Raw genomic sequence first — 20,819 nt, 5'->3', positions numbered from 1 at the left:
TTGACAACAATTCGGCGACTGCTACAAGTATTAGATAAACAGATAAAGCCAATAAAAAAATTACACAATTTCCCTATTAGATTTGTTGGACAAATTAATGTCACACTGTCACTTTAGTGTTTGCATTTAGCCTACAACATGCCATGAAACCTCTTGAAGCACGACCCTAACTTACAAAGTGGCACAAAATGTAGAAATAGTACTTTGACAACAATTCAGTAAATGCAGTGTTAGAGAAGATTCAGATAAAAATTCAAATGCAACCACACAAAGTACGCTATTGGATTGACAAAGATTCTTACTTCTGTAAAAATACAAACAATTACTAAAACTATTTAAAAATGTAAATAACCTCAATAAGGCTTAGTACAGACTAGGCCTGTACATCAATTAAATTCTTGTTTAAATATATTTTCCTTCTTTATTGTTTTCCCCTATCCCTACCACGCCTCCCCTAATTGGAGTAAACCAATGGACGACAACACTTAGGCTTCTACTCCCAGCTTATACATACTATATACACGTACATTTTACAGACACATTACATTTTACTTGAGTTATCTTTTTTCTTCTCCTTTTTCATCCCACCCTTCAGCTGCCCTCAACCACTCTCATCTATCTCTGAAAACTATCCAGTTTTGATTTATACTTGCCATATATTTTTCAACTGTGCTGTTTCATAAAAGTTCTGAACCTTTTATATTCTCATAGTTTCTACAGATTGTAAATTAAAGATGAACATTTTTACCAAGAGTACATTATAGTATTAATCGATTGACTATGGCTTTTCAAGTCACCCAGCAGTGCTATTTGCAGAGATAGTTTTTGGTAAATGTTGTGATTTTTCAGCCGTTCCTGAACCTGCGACCAAAAACAAGCTACAAAGAGGTGCAGTACCAAAACATGATGTAAAGATTCTGTCTAATCGCAGCAAAATATGCAGAGTTGGAGTGGTTGTATCTTCCAAATACATAACGTTCTAATCATTTTAATTGGAAAAACTATAACTTTTGAATCCAGTGTTTTGTGTATCAGTCCATAAACCGGTTATCAGTCCATAAACCAAAAACTATTTTGCAACCTGTGTTTTTTTTAAATTAATTTCACCTTCATTTAATCAGGTAGGCTAGTTGAGAAAAAGTTCTCATTTACAACTGTGACCTGGCCAAGATAAAGCAAAGGAGTGCGACAACAACACATGGAATAAACAAACATGCAGTCAATAATACAATAGAAAAGGTCTATATACAGTGTGTGTGCAAATGAGGTAGAATAAGGTGTTACGAACCGGCTCTGAGTTCGCAACAAAAGGGAGACAACGTGGAGACAAGGAGTATCAAAATATATATTTATTAAATAAAGTAACTAAACAAAATGAACAATTAACAATGGTGTGTGTAATCAGTAATCAGTAGTGTAAGTGAGTGTTTTGCATACCTGAATGTAATAATGCAGGGTGTTGAAAGGTGCCAAAGCAAATAACCAAAAAGCCACAAAAATACTACAACCAAAATCAACAAAGTCTCTGCATGGAGAGAGTCTCCTCAATCAATGTGTAAGAGGTCTATTTATCATGGGACACACCCGGCCCAGGTGTTTCCCATGTAGCTGACGACCCTCCCAACTCCACCCACCGGCATTCTAACAAGGAAAACAAAGAGGGAGAATACGGCAGACAGAGTGGGAGGGTCATCACCCCCCCCCCCCGGAACAACGTATCAACCTCTGCGTCCCAAATTGTTTAGGGGTTACGTGTTCATACCTCCACTAGCCCCAGCCAGCCTCCTCACCAGACCTCAGCAACCTTTGTGGACAGGAAGCACATTTAAGAGGAAAGAAGAACACAAGACCAGGAGGGAACAGACAGGAAAGATAGAACATGACAACACCAAACAATAGTCCGTCACATAAACATTCAGGAACAGGGCGCACGAGAGAGCGCATCAGCAATCACGTTATCAGTCCCCCGGATGTGCCGCACATCAAGATGGAAGGATTGTAAAAATAAACACCATCTCATTATCCTCCGATTAGGACACATCATGGACCTGAAAAAGGTGAAAGGGTTATGGTCAGTGTAGACCACAATAGGTACTACTCCTGACCCGACATACACTTCAAAGTGTTGTAACGCCCAAATAAGTGCTAGCGCTTATTTTTCAATGACCGAATAGTTCAACTGATACTGGTTAAACTTTTTGGAAAAGAAACTAACAGGCCTCTCAACCCCAGACACATCTGCTTGCAGCAATACTGCACCTGCCCCCACATGACTAGCATCCACCTGCAAGGTAAATGACAAATCCACACGAGGAGCAGCCAGCACCGGAGTTGAGGTAAGCAACCTCTTTGCATCTTCAAAAGCCTGTTGACAACGAGAAGACCCTACGTATACAGCCTTAGCTTTCAGCAAATCTGTCAAGGGAGCGACCACAGTAGAGAAGTTCCTACAAAACCCACGGTAATAACCAATCATTCCCAAGAAACGCATCAGTTCTTTTTTTGTAGTTGGTGGTGGAAAAGCATCAATAGCTACCACTTTAGCCCGAACAGGACGCACTTCACCCTGCCCAACCACCTTTCCAAGGTATGTAACAGTCGCCTGAGCAAACTCACATTTAGCCAAATTGATCGTGAGGCGACCCGCATCCAGGCGTTCAAACAAGGCTTGAAAACGGGACAGATGTTTTTCCCAAGTATCTGCATATATCACTACATCGTCCAGATAAACAGCGCACCCGGCCAGACCTGCGACAACCCTGTTCATAAGTCGCTGAAAAGTGGCTGGTGCATTACGCAGGCCGAAACTCATAACCGAATACGAGTACAGACCAGAGGGTGTAATAAAGGCAGAGATTTAATGTGCTCTACTCGTCAGTGGCACCTGCCAATAGCCCTTTAACAGGTCAAATTTGCTCACAAACTTAGCCGCTCCGACTTGATCAACGCAGTCCTCCATCCGAGGATGAGGAAATGAATCTGGCTTAGTGACCCCATTTACCTTACGGTAGTCCGTACAAAATCTGCTTGTTCCATCCGGTTTACTGACCAAGATACAGGGAGAAGCCCAACTGGAGAAAGAAGGCTCTGCTATCTTACTCTCCAGCATGTACCTGACCTCAGCATCCAGACAACGCAGTTTCTCTGAAGAAACTCTAAAGAACCGCTGATGAATGGGGTCAGCATCTCCAATGTCAATATCATGTTCTATTAAGTTTGTACGTGTAGGTGTATCAGAAAACAAACCTGGAAATCTATGAATCAGATCAACCATCTCTTTTGGCCCATCAACAGGTAGATGAGTAAGAAGGCTGTCTAAAATGTCCAGTGTCTCTGAATTTTTCAATCTACCCTGCAATATGCAATCGTCGGGACCAGGAACATCTTCCTCCTCATGCACAGACCTAGCATGACAAGAATCCAGGGAAATAACGGTATCAGCCAAAAGAACAGGTTTACTGTCCTCTGTAGACTCCCACTGTTCAGTCTCAGAGGAACGTGCATAATAGGGTTTTAACAAATTTACATGGCACAGTTGGTGTGCTTTCCTCCATTCTGGAGTGGCAACTAGATAATTTTGCTCAGTGTTCTGGCACACCACTGTAAATGGACCTTGAAACTTGGCTTGAAACGGAGAACCAACAATTAGCAGCAGAGCAAGAACCTGGTCACCTGGACTAAAGTGATGCGGCTCAGTTCGGCAATCAAATATGCACTTCATCTTGTCCTGTGAAGATGATAGCTTCTCTTTAGCCATTTCACCAGCCGCGTACAAGCGTCGCTGGAAATCACATACATAGGATAACAGGGACTGAGGAGGATCGGGAGACTTCCAGTCATCCTGGAGAACAGATAGAAGTCCAAGCACCCTATGTCCAAACACAAGGTCATTTGGACTGAAACCCGTGCTCTCCTGTGAAACCTCCCTAGCGGCTAACAGTAACCAAGGCAACCCCTCCTCCCAATCCTTATCCATCTCAGTACAATAAGCTCTCAACAAAGACTTAAGTGTTTGATGGAAACGTTCCAGTGCTCCTTGACTTTGCGCGTGATAGGCGCTAGACAAATTGTGTTTAATATGGAGCTGTTGGAGAACCTGACCAAACAGATTAGAGGTGAAATTAGATCCTTGATCACTCTGAATGACCTTAGGGATTCCAAATAGTGAGAGAAACTGAGTTAAAGCTTTTAACACAGACTTAGTCGGGATAGACCGTAGAGGATAGGCAGCAGGAAACCTAGTGGTTTGACACATCACAGTCAACAAATAATTACTACCCTTTTTAGAACGAGGCAGAGGACCAACACAGTCAATAATCAGATACTCAAAAGGTTGGCTGAGTACAGGAATAGGAAAGAGCGGTACCGGCTTAATAGCTTGATTAGGTTTACCAGTTAATTGACAGGTGTGACAAGTTTTGATGAACTCAGAAACATCCCTCTTTAATCTAGGCCAAAAGAAATGTCTTAATATGCAATTGTAGGTTTTCCTCACACCCATATGTCCAGCAACGTCGTTGTGAGAAGTTGTCAACACTAACTCATGAAACTTAACTGGTACCACAATCTGACTAATCACCTCCCCCAGAAAACAACTACCATGAGACATCCACTTTCTCATCAGGACATCTTCTAGGAGAAAATAGCCATGTGCGACATCTCCCAACTGTTCCACAGGCACAATCTGGTCACGCAACTTTTCTAATGTGGGGTCAGTCCGTTGCCCATCGATTAGATTGGAGCGGGATACAGATAACGGGATAACAGGGAAAACAGTGACAGACTTCTTTGTGGTATTCTCATTTACCGACGCAGTAACTAGGTCACCATGGATCATGGATCATCGTCACAAAGGGAGGTAAGGCAATAAATAGGCCACAGTGGCAAAATAATTACAATATAGCAATTAAAACGCTGGAGTGATAGATGTGAGGAAGATGAGTGAGCAAGTAGAGATACTGGGGTACAAAGGAGCAAGATAAATGAATACAGTATGGGGATGAGGTAGTTGGATCGGCTATTTACAGATGGCTATGTATAGGTGAAGTGTTCTGCGAGCTGCTCTGACAGCTGGTGCTTAAAGTTAGTGTGGGAGATATGAGTCTCCAGCTTCAGTGATTTTTGCAGTTTGTTCCAGTCATTGGCAGCAGAGAACTGGAAGGAAAGGTGGCCAAAGGAGGAATTGGCTTTGGGGGTGACCAGTGAGATATACCTGCTGGAGCGCGTGCTATGCTTGGGTGCTGCTATGGTGACCAGTGTGCTGAGATAAGGTGGGGCTTTATCTAGAAAATACTTATAGATGACCTGGAGCCCGTTGGTTTGGCGACGAATATGGCTCAGCCGTCAATTCTTTGGTCCTGAAATGGAACTGGTATACTTTTTTATTCATCACACATTTTTTGGAACCAATTTTGGTCTTCAATGCAGGGCCAACAGACAAGTTCCTTGTCCTTCCACTTGCCTCCTCCAATTTTGTGGTAATGCTGCAATCAGTTCTTTGTAACTTTGGATAGAGCATTTAATAATTTTTGACCTCCAAATTCATATTCATTATATAAATAGGCCCATTTAATTTTATCTGACTTCCTGTTCTAAATCAAGTTTAATATTTTTTGGTCATGTAATTAAAAAAGGGCCTTAAGTAAATCGGTAAACTTGGATATGACTAAAAATTTAATCAGGGGGATTTTGTTTCTCACAAATATACAGGTATTTACTGTTCCATGATAGCAAGATCTTATCTACATATTTTTGCTAACTTTATAATAAAATGTATTGTAGTGAGAAACTTTTGGGATATGAATACCAAGTATGTCCACTTCACCGTCAGACCATTTTCCTGGTAAACTACACAGTAATGTAAAAGTAAAAAAAAATTGGAACACTTGTATTAAGGTACATTTATCATAGTTTAGTTGTAATCCAGATAGGTTAGACAAATTATCTAGATCCTCTGTGAGGCTGTGCAGGGATCCAAATTGCGGATTTAAAGGAAACATGAGTCATCAGTATACAATGACAACTTTGTATTTAAACCATGGATTTCTAGCCACTTGATATTCTTATTGGATTTGATTTTAATAGCTAACATTTCGATGGCCATAATAAATACAATGAATAAAAATATGAACGTAAAGTGTTGGTCACATGTTTTCTGAGCTGAAATAAAGATCCAATATATTTTCCATATTCACAAAAAGGTTATTTATCTCAAATGTTGTTCACAAATTTGTTTATATTCCTGTTAGTCAGCATTTCTCCTTTGCCAAGATAATCCATCCACCTGACCGGTGTGGCATATCAAGAAGCTGATTAAACAACATGATCATTACACAGGTGCACCATGTGCTGGGAACAATAAAAGGCTATTCTAAAATTTGAAGTTTTGTCACACAACACAATGCCACAGATGTCTCATGTTTTGAGGGAGTGTGCAATTGGCATGCTGACTGAAGGAATGTCCCACCAGAGCTATTGCCAGAGAATTTAATGTTAATTTCTCTACCATCAGCTGCCTCCAACGTCATTTTAGAGAACTTGGCAGTACGTCCAACCAGTCTCACAACCACAGACCACGCGTAACCACGCCAGCCCAGGACCTCCACATCTGGCTTCTTCACATAAGGGATCGTCTTAGACCAGCCACCAGACCAGCTGATATAAAACTGTTGGCTAGCACAACAAAATAAATTCTGCACAACCTGTCAGAAACCGTCTCAGGGAAGCTCATCTGCATGCTCGTAGTCTGCACAAAGGTCTTAACCTGATTGCAGTTTGGCATCGTAGACGACTTCAGTGGTAAAATGCTCACCTTCGATGACCACGGCCACGCTGGAGAAGTAACGGAAGAATACCGGTTTCAACTGTACCGGGCAGATGGCAGACAGCATGTACGGCGCGGTTTGCTGATGTCAACGTTGTGTACAGAGCTTCTTGATATGCCACACGTGTCAGGTGGTTGGATTATCTTGGCAAAGGAGAAATGCTCACTAACAGGGATGTAAACACATTTGTGTTATATCTGCTCCTGCCACGCCCTCTACTGCTCATCCTGTGTCTCCTCGACCTGCCGTCACTCCCCCAGTACTCTCTCCCTCTCTCTCTCTCTCTCTCTCTCTGTGTGTGTGATTGTGTGGGCGGAGACAGAAGTGCTGGAGTCTGAGCAGATCCCCACCAGCTGCCACCTGTTCCATAATCTTGACCTCTACAAATACTCAGCCCTGCCACTTCCACACTGCCAGATCATAATCTCAGATCAGTCAGTCTACGTTTCTAGCCGTTTGTTACTATTTAGATCCTGTTATCCTGTTGTGCCTGTTTTCCTTGCCTGACATGGTTTTCCTCTCCGCTACAGTTCTGCCCTCTCTGACTCTGGTCCCTGTCTCCAGTCCCACGCCTCCTCATCCTGCTACTCTGCCCTGGATTCCCCACTCTACTGCTCCCTTGGATTCCCCTCCGGACCTGCTTACCCCATCCCAATCCCTCTCGCTCCAGCCTCAGCCTCCGCACCTGGTTTCCTGCAACCTGCCCGAGCCTCCTCTGGCCTGCACTCCATCTTCCCCCTGTGTTTCAATAAATACCTTGGTTACTTCATCCCAGTCTCCTCGTCTGAGTCTGCTCTTGGGTTTCCCTGTTCCACTCCGCATAACAATTTGCGCATTAGGCCTTTTTAAAATTAGCTATGAATACCAGGCCTGGTTTCCCAGATTTTTCATAGTGTTCTGTTGTTACCAGTACTTGTCTTATCTCCAATGTGTCATCCATGTAAAAAACCTGTTTGATTAGGATGAATAATATCCAACAATATCTTTTTAATTCTATGTGGTATGCTTTTTTTGTTCATATTTTGGTAAGGGGCCTCCAGCTTTTTAAGTGGATTGGATCTTTATATTTAGTCCTGTTACAGTAATAGTGAAATCAGACCTTCTTGCTGAGCATCTGATATTCTACCATTTTCATAGGAGTAGTTAAAACATGCTCAGAATGGACCTTTGAGTACATTAATAAAGGGAGGTGGGGGAGGGTGCTGGAAAATGTGTTGCCCTATATCGGTCTGGCTAATACAGGACTAGTAAAGGCCCAGTGTATTACTTAAAAAAATATAAAATCTGTTAAATATATTTTTTATATTATGATTATTCAAGGAGTGCTGAAGCACTCTCGGCACCCCTACTTCCCGATGCTATGAGTGAATCATGGATGACTTTGTTAGTTATTTTTGGTAGCATTTCTATGTTGAAGATGAAAATAATTTGGTGCATTTTCTCCTATATTCCATGAAGTTCGTTTTATATTTATAATATATTACACTTAATCTTTCTTGAATAAGCTCCTCCAGTTCTTTTTGTTTTTCCTATAGCTTATGTGCCTCTATGGTACAGTTTTTATTTCTATCTATCTGTACTGTTAGTTTCCTTTATTAATATGAACTCCTTTGACTTATATATTTGTTTTAAAGATGAGCATTGAATTGCATGGCCTCTAAAGGCACATTTAAAAGTGTCCCATACAATTAGGGGATCTGCTTAACATATGTTATGTAGGAAAAAGTTAGCAAAAAATGATTCTGTCTTGGTTAAAAACAAGTTGTCATCCAGTAGGCTTTGATTATATTTCCAATATCCTCACCCACGTGGAAATGCTATAAGAATAATATATATGCCAATTAATTGATGGTCTGACTGCATTCTGTCCCATATCAAAACTCGTTCAACTTTTGGTGCCGAAGAGAATGACATAAGAAAGTAGTTAAGATGACTATCTTGATTGAGCCTCTGCCATGTATATCTCACTAGGTCAGGATAGTTAAGCATCCATATATCCACTAGTTCCAATATATATAATATTCAGGATTTTCTTAAGTGCATGAGGGTGATAGTTTGTAGTGTGATTTCCTTTACGGTCCATTGAGGTACTTAAAACCGTATTATAATCACCCACCTGTCACGCCAACTCCTGCTCCCCCACTCCAGCGCTCGACGTCGCTGGTCTACTAATCACCGGTCCTGACAACCATAATTTCACACACCTGGCAACCATAATTACGCACACCTTCTGCCCATTGTTACACACACCTGGACCTCATCATCTCTTTAATTACTCTCCCTTTATTTAGTCTTCGGTAGCCTTAGTCATCAGGCAGTATTGGTTTTGTCTCATTCAGTATGCTTCTCCTGTTTTGTTTATCTGCCTTTTACTATTATTATACTCACCTTCTGCATCTGCATCCTGACTCCCATTGTATATGTAACACCACCATTATAGTAGAGTCGTGTATTGCTTTGCAAGCTCGATAAATTATTATATATATTTTCAAAGAAGCCTGGACCATCATTATTTGTACCGCATAGATTAGTCCAAATTTGTTAATGGTCCAATAGCATATTTACAAAGGATCCACCTTCTTTGCGGATCTGTTTGGACATTATTGTTAATTAATATCATCACCCTTTTTGAGTTGCCCATGGGAGACGTATACAGTATTTCACCCTCCCCAGTTTTTTTCCCACACAACTTCATCTAAGGATGTACAATGCGTTTCCTGTAAACAATAGATAGTATATTCCTACTCTTTTAGGCAGGAAATACCAATTTATATTTTCTTGTTATCTGCTAAGCCATTACAATTATAACTAGCTATACCTATTTCATTACTAAGGTACCAGTTTCAATTATACTTACCATAATATGTTTTGAATCTACCATTAAGAAGTACCATGATGATTGAGTGTCCATATAGCTGTACCATGATATTTGCATTGTTAACATATTGTAGCTGCCACTGAGTAAACCTCCAATTGTCCTCCAATACTCCACCCGCTAAACCTCCCCCATCCCAAGTTGGGTTGTCTAACGCCTTCACCTCAGTGTGTACTGTATGTAGTTATTTAAAAAAAATAGAAATTCAAAAATCTCACACATTTTAATTCATTCCCACAATTGACTAACAATGTTTGTAATAATGTAGGCACTTCTTATGAAGGATTGTTACCTATAACTGGAGTAGAAAATCTATATTTTTGGCAAGCAATTATTATTAATTTTATATTACAGCTTGTGATTCCATCCTATACTATCCCTAACATCATTATCCCATAGCAACACATTATATTATTTTCTTTTTTAGTCCCTAAAATGTTCAGTGTTGGGTGTTTCATTATTCGCCCCTTCTATGGGAATGTTTTGTTATTTAGAATATCCATGGAGTAGTCCTGGTGTCTACGAACAGTTGGTTATCAATGTACAGCTTCTCGAATACGAGATCTACATGTGTCACGACTGATTTGGACTGGTGTAGAGGCGGAATCAGATGCAGGAGACAGAGGTGCTGGAGGTGAGTGTCTTTTAATGAAATGACACACACAAAGGCCGTAAAGCACAGGGCGCTACACAAAGTTTGCCTGGGAAAAACACATTCCCATAAAACACAAAAAGGTATATATTCCACGGCAGAAAAGGCAAGGAGCGCAGCCCGGTAAATCCTTTGACAAAACTGTCGGAAACACGACGTACAAAAATACGTCCCACCGTCCTGAGTGGACAATAAACAATCCCGCACAAAACCCCAACTGAAAACACACATTAAATAAGCCCCCACTAATGACAGACACAAAACAGGTGCGGAACAGACAGACAAAACTAAAAGACACAGAAACAACGATCGGTGGCAGCTAATAGGCCGGCGACGACGACCGCCGAGCGCCGCCCGACCGAGGAGGGGCGCCACTTTCGTTGGATCCTGTGACAACATGTTTCCCTTTTTATCTTTGAAGAGTGGGTATAGTACTTTGCACCGTTCTGCAATTTCCTTCGGGAACTTGGCAACTCTCTGTCCGAGTCGATGTATATGTTCAAGTTTGATTTTGTCAAAGGTATCTCCTGGGTTCTGTAGTGCTTTAACCAAAAACTATTTCGCAACACCATCATTGTCTTAAATTCTAGTAAGCAGTAGATTTTCTCACATAGATCTAGTTTGTATATCAAGTAAGGATTCTCTTAGAAACTTGTTCTCTTTTGTTTTGTTCATTAACATCAGTTTCGATAGTATTCATCTCCAGGCTCGCCTTCATCTCTTATATATCTGCACGGACTAGCTCAAGTATGCCTAATTTGTAATTTTAGCAGTTCAGTTTCCACTCTTACCGTACCGGGTGGCGAAACGCATAGGTCATCCGTGTCTGTCGATGAGTCTTATACTTTTCTTTTGGAGTTGGCGTTGACTGCCTTACTAATATTTGTCAATAGAATTCTCTAGCCTTACAAGTTGTTTTGAGTTATTATCCAGCTTGAATGTAAAGTACTACCATTTAATCGGTTTTAAAAAGACATTGATTCCTTAGGTTTTATCATGAGGCATTCAGCACCGCTATCTTCAGTCCACCATGTTCATTGGTCCTCCTCATTGGTCCACATCTCTCACTCTTTTCCCCGCCTCCACTCCTGATGCACACCACACACCCTCTCTTGTGCCCTTCGAACTTCACCAGGGAGTGGCCTGCTTTCAAATCATGAGTAACAACTCAGTCCACACCCCCTGGTGCCACACTCTTGGCTCCCCGCTCCTGCCACTGTAGCCATCAAAAAGTGAATGCACAAGCTGCATTTTAAATGCCTTCAGGGACCAGTGCCTGCGGTTTCTGGGAATGGGCCTTTGCAGGGTCCCCCACACTGGTCTACTGACGCCGCCCTCAGGTTACCATACATAGGTAGCAATATACCATGCACTTTTCTGATCCAAATTCAACAAATGAGACAGACAAATTGCACAAAGTAAGCTGTGTGGTACAAGGGTGTACCAAGCTCTTCCTCTTTGTTCCTCTTCCTCTCCATGTTCCTCTCCCTCCACTCTCCTCTCCCTCCCCTTCACTCTCCTCTTCCTCTCTCCCTCTACTCTCCTCTTGCTCCACTCCTCCCTCCTCTTCCTCCTCACTCTACATTTATATCCCTACAATTATCTCGAACTCCTCTTCCTCCTTGTGTTCTGCTGCTGAACCCTGACTCTCAACTTCACTTCACTCTCTGACCTAGAGGAACAAAGTAACAGAGGGAGAGATAGAGCGAGAGAGAGGAACACAGGAACAAACAAATAGGATACAATTGTGATCAGGATCATAATCTCTCTCTCTGTCTCTCTTTCACTCACACACACACTCTCTACCTTCCTATCTTTATTTTACTCAGCCGTACACATACTCTGTAATAATCACCTCTTAGGGGGTTCCCATAACAAATTGTGTGTTACACACACACACACACAGTATAATCATGTGGTAGCCCAGGAAGAGTAGCTGCTGCATGTGTAGTAGCTAAGGAGGATCCTAATAAACTGAACCAAATCATGAAGATATAAAGCATTTGGAGTCAATGAATCATCAATCAAAATTATTTTATAAAGCCCTTAATGGGCAGATTGTTTATCAGTTCATTGTGTGCATATATGTTTGTCTGATTGATGGATAATCAGACAGGATAGAGCACACATAAATACGTTCATAAACATGTTCATAGATGACCAGCAGGCTTAGATTATAACCGTAAAGGCTATATATGGTACACACACACCTCAAGACCAATGGTCAGATTACCATCAGCTGGTGGTTCCTTTATAAGGGGGATTTGGCCTTGTGTTTTATGTTATTGTCCTGCTGAAATGTGAATTAATGTCCTAGTGTCTGGTGGAAAGCAGACAACCAAGTGTTTTGCCAGTGCTTAAATCCATTACATTTATTTTTTATCCTGAAGAGTGCTACTCAGTTATGTTTTGTATTGGATTTGCCCAAACATAACACTTTGTATTTTTGCAGTATTACTTTAGTGCCTTGTTGCAAACAGGATGCATGTTTTGGAATATGTGTATTCTGTACAGGCATCCTTCTTTTCACTCTGTCAATTAGGTAAGTATTGTGGAGTAACTACAATGTTGTTGATCAAACCTCAGTTTTCTCCAATCACAGTCATTAAACTCTGTAACTGTTTTAAAGTCACCATCGGCCTCATGGTGAAATCCCTGAGCGGTTTCCTTCTTCTCCGTGATTAGACCGGATGCGTAGCGTTCACGAGCGTTGCAAAATTAAATTAAAATTCAATCATTGCACCCACACTGCTCACGCGAGTCAGCGACCATCTGCGTAGTCAGGCGCTAAAATAGAACTTGGTTCTATTTGTGACGCTCAACGCGCTGCAAGTCCTGCCTCTCCCATCTCCTCAGTGGTTTTCAGGAGCACATACCCACAAGGCCATCTCCGCATTGGTTTTTAGGAGCATATACCCACGTGGGTGATTGAAAGATGAACTGAGGTTCACACTCCAGTCAGTTATGGTAATGCACCGTAAAGTTTGTTGCCAACCGCCATATAAAGTCCAAAGAAGAAGAAGAAGCCTGAAGGAAGGAGGAGAGATTACTGGAAAAACTAACTCGGTTGACCGTTTTATCTGTGGATTATTTGGAGTAGAGAACCTTGTGCATTTCAGGTAAAATAACAACCCAATGTTTATATCCCAAGACAAATTAGCTAGCAACAGCAAGCTAGCTAGCTAAATTGCCATAAATGTTTAATGTTTTTCGACCTGTCCCCAAATGAATATAATTGGTTCAGAGTTTGTTTTGATATTTCAACCTGCGTGTCCTGATCGCATCTGGTGTGGGTGGACAAAATCAACTTGTGCACGATGGTACACTGAACCACGCGCACATGCGGTCTAGTCAACATGTTAGGAAGCACGCCTGTATCTTTGTAGTGACTGGGTGTATTGATACACCATCCAAAGTGTAATTAATAACTTCACCATACTCAAAGGCATATTCAATGTATGCTTTTAAATTTACCAATAGGTGCCCTTCTTTGCAAGGCATTGGAAAACCTTCCTGGTCTTTGTGGTTGAATCTGTGTTTGAAATTCACTGACTGATGGACCTTATAGATAATTGTATGTGTGGGTTACAGAGATTAGATAGTCGTTCAAAAATAATGTTAAACACTATTATAGCACACATAGTGAGTCCATGCAATTTATTATGTAACTTGTTTTGCACATTTTTACTCCTGAATTTATTTAGGCTTGCCATTACAAAGGGGTTGAATACCGCCTCAATACATTTCATTTTTAATTAATTTGTAAAAAATTCTAAAATCATAATTCCACTTTGGGTATTGTTTGACAGCGATAAAAAAAAAAAATCATTCTGTAACGCAATAAAATGTTGAAAAAGTCAAGGGGTGTGAATGAGGGCACTGTATTTACATCATTGGTGGCGTCCCAATATTCTCTACTTTCTCAGTAAGTGTACACTTGTTCACTTCCCTTCATGGAATTGAAAGGAAATTAATGGTATATGGAACTCCCTCTGGCCCCTGGCTACATCAATCAAATCCAGTGGAGATTAGTGAACAAGTGCACAGTTTAAGAGGAAGGAAAGATTATTGGCGTGCACGCAGGGTGTTTGACGACGATTGGGATTGTTCCCCACTGTTTTATTCTGCCCCTGAGACTTTCTGTGTATGACCTTGTCTGTGCCCAGTGTCTAATCAATATCTGTGATAATTGCAGAGCAGTGACTCATTTTAATTTCAATACAATGCCAAAGAGCATCATTATTTAAAAGGACAGGTCATACGCCTCTGCATTTTCAGATCGTGAAAGAAATTGCTGTTATTAACCTTCTCTCTTTTTTGCTCTCTCTGGGACTAGGATTCAACCAAATTATTCATTTTCCAGAGTTATATTAATGCTGTTATTTATAAACAGGGGCGCTATTTTCACTGGAGAGGTGGGAGTCATGTCCCCCCCATATTCTGAAATTATAGGCATTTGTGAAAATTATATAGTAATATAGAGTGGAAAAGCGGACATGCGTTTGGACAATTAATAGAAACTGCAGCAAAAAAAAAAAAAAAAAAAAACATCTGTCTTGTCCAGGACCGGAGTCTACACAGACCAGTGCACTATAGCAAATCAGAGCTACAGTGGGCCTTTATACAAAGAAGTAATTTGCCACATGGGCCTGACATCATTCACTTTGAACTGGACTGCATGTTTACAGGCAGTTGCAACAGCGCAACATTATATCATTAGAACACATTCGCCTAAAGCCAAAAAATTCACCTGAATGGATTTCTTAAAACATGTAAACACCACGAGAGTCTTCTTACATTTGGGAACTTTACAGTCCCATTGATCAAACAACCATGAAAAGGTAGGCTCTCTCTCCCTTGGTTATGCACATCAACAACAACAAGATCAACAACTAATGCTAGCCAGAGCAATATGAGCTCAAATCTAACAAAGGATTTAGATAAACCCTCTCAAACCTTTTCAGCTAGTTAGCTGTCAAAATTCCAATGATGAACAATGGGGAACTGAAGCCTCCTCATTCATCTGCAGCTTGCATGCCATTGCATGCTTGTCCCAACCAAGCACCCAAGCTAACTGGCTAAAGTACTTCTAGACACAAATGAGAACACCTCAATCTGACCATTTTACTCGCCGTAGCAGAGCTTGTAAGGCTGTTTACATCTAGAGCATTCTTGACTAACTATTACTTTTTTCAGCCGGTGTTGGCATTAATAAATTCATCAGCGCTCTGGCACACTCAGATGAGAGTGCTCTGAAATTGGAGTAGATAGCGTATCTCTTGCTTTCGAAAATGACGCAGGCTAACTATATAACAGTCATTCAAGTTCTTGCTAGCTAACCAAATAACACCTGCATCTCTAGCTGTGTATAGCCAAAAAACGATATCAGGGGGAAAAGTCAGACACTCACCCACTCCTCCAATGGCATGACATCCTCCTTGCAGCTAGCTAGCTAGCTATCTCGCTAACATTAGGCTCCATGTTTTTCGCTTGCTACATAAATAGATATGCTAGCCGATTAGCCATGTTATGACTGACTTGGGATCATTGCCCCTTGCTATTTTGATTGTATTGACATTACAAGCCGAAGCTGATAATTATATGTTTTTTACTCCACTGGTCTCAGGAAGAGTCCTCACTGTCCTATCGAGACCAGATACTGGTAGCTACCACAGCCTGGTCAGCTCTAGCCTCTTGTTATCTGTCAGATAGTGATTTGAGGTGGCTATTATTACTATCTAACAGCTGTTGTTTGTACAGAAATGTTTTGTATTCTTTGTTTTGTCCCTTTTCAGAAGTAAATTAACTTGGCTAGCTTTCGCAAGTTGATGTTCCATTAGAGAAAGAGCTGGCTAACATTAGCTATTATTTTTTCCTCAATCACACTAGACATGAATCAAATGAAGAAACCATCAACAAAACGATTGAAGATCAATATTCTGACTTTTTCAGTGCAATCTGAGTTTTTTAGTCAGTATGGCAATGTAATGTTGTTGATCTGTCAGTTTCCCTAGCTAATTCCCTACTTTTCACACTGACACAGTAAGAAACAGCTCTAACATTACAGGCTTCACTGTCATGGTGTACAGTAGAGGTCTGTGTGGCACCGATTTCTACAATCAAAAATCTTTGTATTTTTTCAAGAGTTGATCATTTGTTAGGCTTAAGGTTAATGGTTAAAGGTGCAACACAATATTTATTATTGACTTACCTTTGATCTCTTACCTGATTTGATGACTGTGGGCAGTTTTGATTACTTTCTGTTCTGAAAATGCAGGAAATTAGCTTTAGATGCCCCCCCTTGTGTTTTAGGTTATTGTCCTGCTGAAAGGTGAAGTAATGTCGCAGTGTCTGATGGAAAACAAACTGAACCAGGTTTTAGACATGAGAGGAGGCCTTAATTCCTGGAATAAGTGTACCAATGTATCATCAGGGTTTCAAACGTTGGGCAAGACACATCATTGAAAACCAACAATTTCTGTTCCTTTTTTACATTTTAAATTTTTAATCAAATCAAATTTTATTGGTCACAAACACATGCTTAGCAGATGTTATTGTGGGTGTAGGGAAATGCTTGTGCTTCTAGTTCTGGCAGTGCAGCAATATATAACAAGTAATATCTAACAATTTCACAACAAATACCTAATACACACAAATCTAAGTAAATAGTACAGTATATAGTATAGAATAAAGTATTGTTATGACTCTCTCTCCTGGGTGAAGATCAAAGATAGCCCCGCTCCCCGTCTCTCCCACCAGAGAGGAAGGGGGAAGGAATTTTTTTTGACTTAATGCCAGTCATAAACTTTCTCTCTTTGAGAATGGAATGTCTGAGTGTTACTTTAACATCAAAGGATTGGACATTGGAACATTAGTTTTGGAATCCAAACGTTTGGAATGGTCGGTGGGGATCCAAACAATAATCGTGTCATTTAGTATTTTGTCATATCATTAAGGATGGTATAACTAAATAATTGTATCTTTAAGAGCTTTCACAATGTAGATATCAGATTTACATCTAAATGTTGTAAAACATATATGATTAAATATGAAAATATTTGTGAAAAGAAAGCAATGTGATTTTTTTCATATAAACTTTTGCCAAGTCGGTAACCACGCCCATGTGACCACAGACATTGTGGCAATGTAATGGAACTGCTCTACAAGGTGAGTGCGTAAAAGGACTTGCTGAAAAATTAACCTGTCTGGGCTAGGGGGCAGTATTTTCACGGCCGGATGAAAAATGTACCCAATTTAAACAGGTTACTACTCTGGCCCAGAAACTAGAATATGCACATTATTAGTAGAGTTGGATAGAAAACACTCTGAAGATTCTAAAACTGTTTGAATGGTGTCTGTGAGTATAACAGAACTCATATGGCAGGCAAAAACCTGAGAAAAAGTAAACCAGGAAGTGGAGGATCTGAGAATTGCAGTTCTTCTTTCTAGTCCCGTTCGAAACTATAGTATCCGTGGGGTTACGTCGCACTTCCTACGGCTTCCATTGGCTGTCTAAAGCCTTCAGAAAGTGGTTTGAGCATTTTCCTGTCACTGGGCAGATAATAGGAGCTCAGTTACTGAGTGGTCTGCCTGGCAACAAAGGGATTGGATATGCGCGGTCACGCGAGCACGCTGTTCCTTTTTCTCCTTGAATGAATACGCTATTGTCCGGTTGGAATATTATCGCAATTTTACGTTAAAAATACCATAAAGATTGATTTTAAACAGCGTTTGACATGCTTCTAAGTAAGGTAATGGAACATTTTGACTTTTCGTCTCTGGTTCAGCACTCGTGCGTTATGCCTTTGGATAAGTGTGGATAAGTATGCACGAACAAAACGGAGGTATTGGACATAAATATGGATTATTTGGAACAAAAACAACATTTATTCTGGAAGTACCAGTCCTGGGAGTGCATTCTGACGAAGATCAGCAAAGGTAAGAGAATATTTCTAATACTAATTCTAAGATTAGGTTGCCCCGAACTTGGCGGGTGTCTGAATAGCTCGCCGTGATGGCTGAGCTATGTACTCAGAATATTGAAAAATGTGCTTTCTCCGTAAAGCTATTTTAAAATCTGACACAGCGGTTGCATCCAGGAGTAGTCCATCTATAATTCTTTAAATAATTGTTATATATTTTGTCAACGTTTACGATGAGTATTTTTGTAAATTGATGTGCACATTCACCGTGCAAACTGTGCAATCACTGAAAATGGTAAATGGTTAATAGCTGGAGGTAAATAGTGGCTCATTATTTGGCAAGCACTGACTGGCTATCACACTATTTTTACCAATTTGTTATAACCCATTTTTTTATGGTTTCGCGTTTCGTGACAAAACATTTCTAAATATTCCATTACCGTACTTCGAAGCATGTCAAACGCTGTTTAAAATCAATTTTTATGTGATTGTTCTCGTAAAAAAGCGATAATATTCCTACCGGGAGTTGTTGTTTTCGTTCAAAGACTGAAAATTAAAACATTGAGTCGTCTCGTGCACGCACGCACCAGTCTCATTGTTCTCAGATCGACCACTTACCAAATGCGCTACTGTTTTTCAGCCATGGCCTGCAGAGTCATCATTCAACGTTCTGGCGCCTTCTGAGAGCGTTAGAAAATGTCACGTTACAGCAGAGATCCCCTGTTTTGGATAGAGATGATCAAGAAGGCCAAGAAATGGTCAGAGAGGGCGCTTCCTATTTGCAATCTTCTCAGGTTTTGGCCTGCCAAATGAGTTCTGTTATACTCACAGACACCATTCAAACAGTTTTAGAAACTTTGGAGTGTTTTCTATCCAAAGATAATAATTATATGCATATTCTAGTTTGAGGGCAGGAGTAATAATCAGATTCAATCGGGTATGTTTTTTATCCGGCCGTGGAAATACTGCCCCCTATCCATAACAAGATAACGTCATTCCAAACCCTTTATAAACAAATAGAAACTTATTGTAAAGTGTTACCTGAAATGCACTGCTTGACTGAGGGATTGTATGTGTGGGTTACAGAGATAAGGTAGTCATTCAAAAATCATGTTGAACACTATTATTGCACACAGAGTGAGTCCATGCAGCTTATTATGTGACTTGTTAAGTACATTTTTACTCCTGAACTTATTTAGGCTTTCCAAAACAAAGGAGTTGAATACTTAGACTCAATATACACTGCTCAAAAAAATAAAGGGAACACTTAAACAACACAATGAAACGCCAAGTCAATCACACTTCTGTGAAATCAAACTGTCCACTTAGGAAGCAACACTGATTGACAATAAATTTCACATGCTGTTGTGCAAATGGAATAGACAACAGTTGGAAATTATAGGCAATTAGCAAGACACCCCAATAAAGGAGTGGTTCTGCAGGTGGTGACCACAGACCACTTCTCAGTTCCTATGCTTCCTGGCTGATGTTTTGGTCACTTTTGAATGCTGGCAGTGCTTTCACTCTAGTGGTAGCATGAGACTGAGTCTACAACCCACACAAGTGGCTCAGGTAGTGCAGCTCATCCAGGATGGCACATCAATGCGAGCTGTGGCAAGAAGGTTTGCTGTGTCTGTCAGCGTAGTGTCCAGAGCATGGAGGCGCTACCAGGAGACAGGCCAGTACATCAGGAGACGTGGAGGAGGCCGTAGGAGGGCAACAACCCAGCAGAAGGACCGCTACCTCCGCCTTTGTGCAAGGAGGAGCAGGAGAAGCATTGCCAGAGCCCTGCAAAATGACCTCCAGCAGGCCACAAATGTGCATGTGTCTGCTCAAACGGTCAGAAACAGACTCCATGAGGGTGGTATGAGGGCCCGACGTCCACAGGTGGGGGTTGTGCTTACAGCCCAACACCGTGCAGGACGTTTGGCATTTGCCAGAGAACACCAAGATTGGCAAATTTGCCACTGGCGCCCTGTGCTCTTCACAGATGAAAGCAGGTTCACACTGAGCACGTGACAGACGTGACAGAGTCTGGAGACGCCGTGGAGAACGTTCTGCTGCCTGCAACATCCTCCAGCATGACCGGTTTGGTGGTAGGTCAGTCATGGTGTGGGGTGGCATTTCTTTGGGGGGCCGCACAGCCCTCCATCTGCTCGCCAGTGGTAGCCTGACTGCCATTAGGTACCGAGATGAGATCCTCAGACCCCTTGTGAGACCTTATGCTGGTGCGGTTGGCCCAGGGTTCCTCCTAATGCAAGACAATGCTAGACCTCATGTGGCTGGAGTGTGTCAGCAGTTCCTGCAAGAGGAAGGCATTGATGCTATGGACTGGCCTGCCCGTTCCCCAGACCTGAATCCAATTGAGCACATCTGGGACATCATGTCTCGCTCCATCCACCAACGCCACGTTGCACCACAGACTGTCCAGGAGTTGGCGGATGCTTTAGTCCAGGTCTGGGAGGAGATCCCTCAGGAGACCATCCGCCACCTCATCAGGAGCATGCCCAGGCTTTGTAGGGAGGTCAAACAGGCACGTGGAGGCC

The sequence above is a fragment of the Salmo trutta genome, chromosome 12 (genome assembly GCF_901001165.1).
Source record: "Salmo trutta chromosome 12, fSalTru1.1, whole genome shotgun sequence".
NCBI lineage: Eukaryota > Metazoa > Chordata > Actinopteri > Salmoniformes > Salmonidae > Salmo > Salmo trutta.
Note: the sequence above shows the minus strand (reverse complement) of the source record.